A 6825-nucleotide genomic window follows, 5' to 3' on the forward strand; every position below is an offset into this window, starting at 1 on the left:
TGGAGGCCAGCAGCAAAGTTTGCTACTGGTCATACCAGATTGGCTACAACTTAAGACCAAAGTCACAAGTCCTTTTTCATAATTAAAACTTTACAGGGAATATAAACAGTGATCCTTATCATTCCTGGCCTAGTGAAATGTCTAAAAGGAAAAAAAAAAAATCCTCTCACTTAAAAATTAGCTGCTGACAGGGTAAAGAAAAGGACAAAAGTTTAATGTGCGGGCTGGTCTGTGGGGATTCGGGTTCGGGGTTTCTTGGTGGGCGTCAGGGGCAGGCAACAGAGTGGCGGCCGCTACGGCCCTGGAAAGGCGCCATGTAGAAGCTGCGGCGAGTCCTGAGCGGCCAGGACGACGAGGAGCAGGGCCTGACCGCGCAGGTCCTGGATGCCTCATCCCTTAGTTTCAACACCAAATTGAAATGGTTTGCCATCTGCTTCGTATGTGGCTTTTTCTTTTCTATTCTTGGAACTGGATTGCTGTGGCTTCCGGGCAGCATAAAGCTTTTGCAGTGTTTTATACCCTCGGCAATCTTGCTGCGTTAGCCAGTACATGCTTTTTGATGGGACTTGTGAAACAACTGAAGAAAATGTTTGAAACAACAAGATTGCTTGCAACAATTATTATGCTGTTGTGTTTCGTATTTACCCTGTGTGCTGCTCTTTGGTGGCATAAGAAGGGACTGGCTGTGTTATTCTGCATATTGCAGTTCTTGTCAATGACCTGGTATAGCCTGTCGTACATCCCATATGCAAGGGATGCAGTTATCAAATGCTGTTCTTCTCTCCTAAGTTGAAAATCAGAAACTCGTGGAAAAGAGTACTTGAATGTTGATACTCTATGTTTGGTGAAGTTTGCTTTTCCCCATAAAATACTCCAGAAACAACTGAAGTGACAGTTGAAGACCGTTTTGTACTGTCTCATTTTTATACTGGTAAAAACTACATGCTTGATTAAACCATTAAATGCTTGTAACTTTAAATTCATTATGTGTCATTAATATGCTTTTCCAAAGATAAGATTTTTAATCACTGCCAGTTGTAAATTATTTTTGGCCAATTTTTAAATCTTTTCAAAACAGCTTTGAAATGTGAATATTTAAGGGTAGACCTGTGCTGCAAGATAATTAAGATTTTTTGGCTTTTAAAAAAGTCTGCATTTTTAAGTTTTTTTTTTCCTTTAAACGTGAAACTTATTTTAAGCTAAAAATTGCTTATTATATGTAATAAAAATAATATATAAATCTTTACAATTTTGAAATAAACCCATCCTTGGAAAAATAAAAATAAAAAAAAAAAGTTCAATGTGCAGGGTTGGAAAGATGCCTGGGGAAAGAACCTCTTATTCTTATGCAAATGTGTTTCTCCAACCTGGAGAGAAACTTAAGAGGGGAGTGGGGGAGCCACCGGTTTACCTGTTCATCCCCGAAAAACAAGGAAAAGGCTGACATGGCCGACCCTGGGTAGCAATGTGGGAAGGGGTGGGGAGGCATAATTTCCTCTACCCTCAGAAGAAGTCCAAAGACAAAAAGGTTTAGAAGCAAAAGGAAAAAACAAAAAAAATGTGGTTCTATCTTACTCACCCTTCCTCAAGCCCCACACTGGGCACCAAAAATGTTGTAGAAATTTGCTCCTTAGTTCAGCTAAAACCCAGGTTTTTGTCACACTACCAGAAAAATGTAGGCACATAGACACATTGAAAGGTGGGTAGAGCAGGACTTTATTGGGTGAAAAGCAAAAAAGAAAAAAAAAAAAAAACTCAGCAAAGTAAGATGGAGTCCTGCTAACAGGCCCTCCACCTCACAGACTGACTCCCAGGTCACCACACAAGCTGAGGAGAGCAGGCTCCCCCTCTGCATAAGGCTCAAGTTCCCCATGGCTCTTCCCACTTCCCCCAGTGCACGTGTCAGGCTCCAATCTGCTGTGAGCATGCCCAGACAAGCCCTGAGCAGGCTCTCTCTCTGCACAAAAGCATTTGATGTAAACAATTGTGGGGGTGGGTTGGAGATTGTCCAGGGACCCCTTTTTATCTGCCTAAGCATTTTGATGTCTCAGAAGTATATTTGTGATTGTACTCCCCAGTTCCAACATTCCCATTCCAATCTTACATCCTTATCAGTTTTGTGAATTAACTCCTAAGAACACATTTTATTTTATTTTATTTTATTTTATTTTATTTTATTTTATTTTAGAGACGGAGTCTCACTCTATCTATCACCCAGGCTGGAGTGCAGTGGTGCGATCTTCGCTCACTGCAGCCTCCACCTCCTGGGTTCAAGCGATTATCCTGCTTCAGCCTCACAAGTAGCTGAGATTACAGGCACACACCACCAGACCCGGCCAATTTTTTGCATTTTTAGTAGAGACAGGATTTCACCACGCTGTCCAAGCTGGTCTCAAACTCTTGACCTCAGGTGATCCACAGGCCTCGTCCTCCCAAGTAGCAGGACGAGCCGTAGACAAAACCTCTCAGACACCGAGTTGTATACGGAAGGGCTTTATTCAGCTGGGAGCATTGGCAAGCTACTGCCTTAAAATCCGAGCTCCCTGAATGCACAATTTCTGCCCTTTTTAAGAGCTCACAACACTAAAGATTTCATATGAAAGGATGGTGATTGATTGAGCAATCTAGGGGATACCTAACAGGGGTTTCATGCACTGGTAGTCAGAGAGAAACAGAACAGGGCAGGGAGTTTCACAATGTACTTCTATACAATGTCTGGAATCTATGAATAACATCTGTTTCTAAGTTATGAGTTGATTTTTAACTACTGGATTTAGGCCAGGCAGGCCCAGGCCTGGTTTTGGGCCTGGCGCTGGGCTGCCTGTCTTTACTTCCTTGTTGTTTTTGTTTGTTTGTTTGAAAACAGGTACTGAGTATAATACAATATAAAACAATACGAGAGAGTCTCTCTGTTCCCAATATGAGAGGGTCTCTCTCTTCCCTCACCCAAAGTGCTGTGATTACAGGTGTGAGCCACCATGCCTGGCGTAAGAATATTTTATGACTTATCTTGTCCCTAGTTAAGAATTCAAGATGTCTTGTACTTATAAATAAGATAAATCAAAAAATGTAATTTAGAAGTAGGTAAAGAAAAATAATTCAAACCAAAAATAAGAATAATTAATGTAGTATAAAGTGTCATAACACTTCAAATTATATAGTGGTTAGAATAGTGGTCACCTTTTGTGGGATACTGATAGGAAAAGGACATGGAGGCAGCATTCTAGGGTGTTAGGAATATTCTCTATTTTGATTTAGGTAGTAAATTCATGAATTTAAAAATAACATAGTATAACAAAAATTCATCAATCTGTACACTTAAGATTTGTTTGCTTTACTGTATGGATGTAATATCTCAATTTAAAAGTAATCTGTAATAATTATTTGACTATAGCATACTTGTCAAAAGAGAGCCAGAGATTTACCTCTGAGGTTTCTGACAGTCAATAAACAAAAAATGGACATCTGTTTAGTTCCATAAATCACAGTATAAAAAGGATAACAAAAAACATACTCTACCATAATTAACCATAACCTATTTCTTCAAAATATTCTAGGTCTATCAACGATTGTCTAGAAATATCTGATTTTTATATCTGTGTTCTTGCGAGTAGGGAGAGGGAAAGAGATGTTGGGTATAGATTGTGTTACATAAATAATATATAATATTAATTAACCAAACTTGCTTAATCTTATTTCTTGTACATTTGATAAGCACATTCTAAAACCACATCCTAATTCTATTGTAGGAAATAAAGCATTATAGCTATCCTGGGATCAAACAGGAAATACACTCAACATTCCACAAAAATTTCTTTCCCCTTTTGAGAGTAATACCTTGAATCATGAGGTTTATGAATAGCTGTGTAAAGCTCCCGCAATTTTCTCTGATATTACAAACTGTGTTACACATTCATGAAACCTCGTTTATCATTTGTAATCTAAATAGGAAAAGTAAAGTGTTGTTGAATAATTAGCAATGTCTTAGCTTCTGTAGAATCACCTACCCACACAGGCAGGATAAATGGCTCAAAAATTGAAAGGTATAATTGAAATAGGCTGGCCTGGAGAATTTATAGAGCTATAAAAAAAAGTATGATCCTTGGGATAAATGTGAAGATTTGTGTGTGTTTGTCAGCATTAAAAACACAATCCTCAAAGCAATACTAACCTGACATCAAGAAAAATTGATATCAAAACTGTTTCTTGCTCATTCATTTTCTCCTCAGAATGAAGATGATAAATTTGTTTTAAACTAAGCCATTTAACTGGTTTTAGACAAGGTTTATAACAGTGAGGGGCCAGTTTCCCATTGGGAAATATGGCGGAATGGAATAGGAAGAAGCAGATGAAAACCAAGAAGATTTCTTCTGACATTTTCTCCTTCCTTAAAATAATTTTGCTATTTTATGACCTTTTAGAGTAATGTTTCATTAATTTGTAATAAATTCATAAAGCAGGAAATCCTTCTCCCGAGTCTCTAAAATAATATATAAAATAACAAGGATAGTGTTGACGAAAAGAGTCAAAGAAGAGATTTATTCTGAGCCAAATATGAGAGACCATGACCCACGACACAGCCCTCAGGAGGTCCTGAGAACATGTGCCCCAGGTGGTCGGGGTACAGCTTGGTTTTATATATTTTAGGGAGCCATGACACATCAATCAAATACATTTAAGAAATACATTGGTTTGGTTCAGAAAGGCGGGACAACTCAAAGCGGGGGCGGCGGGGGGGTGGTGCTTCCGGGCTATAGGTAAATTTAAACATTTTCTGGTTGATAGTTGGTTGAGTTTATCTGAAGACCTAGGATCAATGGAATGTTCAGGTTAAGATAAAGGATTCGGGAGACCAAGTTTTATTGTGCAGAGGAATCTCTCAGATAGCAGGCTTCAGAGAGAGGGCAGGTTGTAAAATGTTTCTTATAGGACCTAAAAGGGTGCCTGGCTCCTAGCTGATTATCTCCTGGATCTAGAAAGAAAGGAAGGAAAACAAAGGGGAAAGGTGATTCTCTACAAGATGTGGATTTTTCCCACAAGAGACTTTGCAGGGCAATTTCAAGGTATGAGAAGGAAATATATTTTGGGGTTAAATATTTTTTCCTTGTCTCATAATGTTATGGCAGAGTCTGACTGAAAAGTCATTATATATAGAGTCAAATAAAACTCATCTGATGAGAATTTATGGTTTGTAGGGCGTGACTCCCTAGACCCCTTAGGTAGGAATTTGGGTAAGATAAAAAATCAGAGCTTAGTCCTCATAGTATTAGTTACAATTTTAAAAAATAAATAAAATAATTCACTATTTACAATTATTGTATTATAATTTTAATGGTAATTGAAAGCAAGTGGGATCAGCTGCAGTTTCACAGTTAGTAAAAAGCCACTGCGTTTAGTATAGTAACAATAACTATCAGTGGGAAAATTTTCCCTCTCCTTCCAAAAGAGTATTTTTATAAAGCCGCTCAGAATAATTGCAATCTTTGGGATGTTTTACCTTTGAGCACAATTTATGCCATACAAGTGGAATTATGTAATAACAAAAGGCATTGTAGTACACTACTTCAGGGTAAATTTCAATGTCCTTCCTGTGGAATGACAAACTCCACCTCCAGCTGTGACTCATCTTATTCTTCCATTGGCATTTAGTGTCATACCTTAAACAGGCTGAATTAGTCTGGTTTGTCATGTAATATAACCTCAAACATTTCTGTAAAAATTACAATTTAAGGCCGGGCGCAGTGGCTCACGCTTGTAATCCCAGCACTTTGGGAGGCCGAGGCGGGCGGATCACGAGGTCAGGAGATCGAGACCACGGTGAAACCCCGTCTCTACTAAAAATACAAAAAATTAGCCGGGCGTGGTGGCGGGCACCTGTAGTCCCAGCTACTCAGAGAGGCTGAGGCAGGAGAATGGTGTGAACCCGGGAGGCGGAGCTTGCAGTGAGCCGAGATTGAGCCACTGCACTCCAGCCTGGGCGACAGAGCGAGACTCCGTCTCAAAAAAAAAAAAAAAAAAAATTACAACTTAAGTAATATCTTCAGATTCATGGGTCTAATTTTAATAGAAATTAGAAGAGTACTTGGGTTAATTTTTATTTTTGTTCTCCTCTTTAATGAAATATATTGTGCCATCAATTATAGCCGAAAAATATCTTTTTAAGAACATAATGGATTTCAATAAGCCCTTTCCTTTGACCTCCTATTACAGTTCTTTTTTTTCTCTGAGAGAGCTTATGTGCTTCTTTTCTTTTGAAGACAACCCAAGATATTTCTAAGTTATATTATCTACAATGGAGTTTTTTTTTCTTTAAAAGAGGGTAATAAGTTGTCCTAAATGTATATAGGCTTATTTATTTATATGGAATTTTTTTTTTCTTAATTCCTCACGTATAATCCCAAATAACTTTATTTGGAGTTTTGCACATGAATCAGATGAGGAATTCACCCTTACAACGTTAGGAACAAAAATTTTTTAAACCTTATGCAGATGGCCAATACTCATCATGTCTTTTTAAAGTAAGTATTGATGACCATAAGCACATAAACAAAAACTTTATTTCCAGTAAATAATGTGACTGACCTAACAGTCTCCTATGAGAGACATTTAGATAATCCTAGGCAATTTATAGAATATAATAGCTGGGAAATATCTAGACATGTTATCTACTTAGAAGAAGTAAATGACAGATTCCTGCTCTGAATACAGCAGATTATCTATTGCCTTTGAGAAATAAGTGTCAGAAAATACTGGAGGAACTCAATATTGATTGGAAAAAAGTGTGTTTTACCCTATTACTTACCTTTAAGTTTCCACTGGAAGTGT

The 6825-nt window shown here is 38.0% G+C and overlaps 1 pseudogene; it reads left to right on the plus strand.

The window, feature by feature from the left end:
• Positions 1 to 210: 210 nt before the first annotated feature.
• LOC129475509 (vesicle transport protein SFT2A-like) lies at positions 211 to 979 on the plus strand (annotated as a pseudogene).
• The last annotated feature ends 5846 nt before the right edge of the window (positions 980 to 6825 follow it).

The sequence above is a fragment of the Symphalangus syndactylus genome, chromosome X (genome assembly GCF_028878055.3).
Source record: "Symphalangus syndactylus isolate Jambi chromosome X, NHGRI_mSymSyn1-v2.1_pri, whole genome shotgun sequence".
Classification (NCBI taxonomy): Eukaryota; Metazoa; Chordata; class Mammalia; order Primates; family Hylobatidae; genus Symphalangus; species Symphalangus syndactylus.